Source organism: Macrobrachium nipponense, chromosome 4, assembly GCF_015104395.2.
Source record: "Macrobrachium nipponense isolate FS-2020 chromosome 4, ASM1510439v2, whole genome shotgun sequence".
NCBI lineage: Eukaryota > Metazoa > Arthropoda > Malacostraca > Decapoda > Palaemonidae > Macrobrachium > Macrobrachium nipponense.
Genome location: NC_061100.1, coordinates 90063694 through 90065841, shown reverse-complemented (window position 1 = coordinate 90065841; position 2148 = coordinate 90063694).

Below are 2148 nucleotides of genomic sequence, written 5' to 3'. Positions count from 1 at the left end.
TTTTGGATTATAAGAAAACTAAATTTGGCAAATATTGCTACACTAAAGCTTATGCATTCTGTTTTCTACTATTTTGATATGTAGCCACAGATATCATACTTAGATCAGCATTTTCTCACATACTATTCTAATAGTATTATCCAATTAAGAAATTTTTACATAAAATATATAGTATAAAAAGATTCAACCAGTTTATAAAATTAAGCTTATACAAATAAATCACTCATAAAAACTATGAGTTTCCATGTCATTTAAAAAATATATCACAGAATTATTTTACTGTTACATATATTAATGTTCCTCTTCAGCATTATGGATACTTTCCCCAACATCTGAATATTCAACATTACTAGAGGGTGATTCTTGATCATCTTGCAATTCCTCTCCAAGTAGGCTCTGCGCTTCTTCTGAGGTTCTAGGTTCTTGAACAGGAACAATTCTTGATCTGCAATTATAAATACCATTCCATTTGTATAATGCCAATAATAGTAAAAAACATGTAACTAAGAGAAATTAAATGACTCAATCATATGGTACAGGTACCTATATGGTACCTGTACATACAAATACATTATAGTCAACCCCTGGTACATATTTGTGGGTCATAGGGACCACAAACACCTGCACATTGCTGAAATCAATATGTCATGTTATTTTCACAAACATTCATTTTTTTCTCATAACTTAAACTATCATCCTAAACATAATGTACCTAAACTGTTATCTAAAACACATTACTAGTATCATTTCAAAGTCATCTTACAACATTACCTTAAAAATATGTATACTATGGCTTATGACTAAGTGTGAAAACTATTCAAGTTACTCTTATTTTCAAGTAAAGTACATCCATTTTCTCACATACAGTATTTAAAGTCCCATTTTCTTTGTTCAGTACATGGGGAAACACTGCAAAGTTCAGTACTATATACAGGACCTCAATATTAATATTTAATAAGCATTGAAAAAAGAATAGTAATTTTATTGATAGTTTGCTATGTTTAGAACATTCAAGTTAAAGTACTTAGAAGAAAAAAAAGACAGCTGGGCCAAACTGAATTCTGTCATTGTGTTTTCTGTGAAGACTTGGAGAATTTTATCCATGTATGTGTTTGGCAAAGTAGGCCTGTCAGGCAAAAGCATACAATTTCTTTATCACCCTGTTGCTAGACTTGCAGGTGACTATTGTAAAAAGTAAATCAACGCGAATGTTAAATGTCTGTGTAATAATTAATTAATATTTGCTAGGATAATAAATTGTGTAGGTAACCAGTGCTAACACAGCATCATCGAGGTGATATTTTAGCTAACTGGGTTTAGATCTACCTGTTTCCCCAGAAACCACTTGTAAAAGGTAAGCAAACGCCAGTTCTCCTCGAATGCCACAGTCAGGTTATTACCAGGTTATAATATATCTTGTGACCATGAGAGGTCAGGAATTTTGTTTATCTCTTTGCATCTGCTTTGTGACTGTTGATATCAATGTGCTTTATCTATATTGTTGAAATGTAATATCTTGGAATTGCATTGAAGTTATGAATAAGTCAGATGTTTAGATAATTTTTAATAGTTAAAAGTTACATTTGGGGACTTAACAAATTTCCAAGGGTAAGGAATATGTGACTCACAATAAGCGAAAATTTGTGTATTATACTGTTGATGTTTTTGTAGGGCTTGGAACAAATTAGGCAATTTACATATAAAACGTACTTCTAGATAAAAAAAAATCAGGTTACGAAGGCCGCCTCAGAACGGATTAATTTCGTAACCTGAGGCAGTACTGTATATACTTTTAATTTTTATAAAGTGCATTTTAGCACTTCTCCCCCTACTGCATCTGGGTGTTCCATTCGCCACAACAAAAAGGCAGCTTACATTCAACAATAATAACAATATCCTATTTCGAATATTAACGGTTTAATTCGCATACAGTAAATTATTAAAACACTTTTCAGGTGCAATTGTACACCCAGATATCCTTTTTTTTACCCAATACTTACACATGGCATAACTATTTAAAGCCTGGGACACAGTGTTACCATGCACAAATACCACAGGCGGGTGGACAGATGGAAAAAAACAGAGTATAGTGAAACTTCAGAGTTGTCTTTCTGCAAAAATTACTTTCATAACCTTGGAAATAAGTGC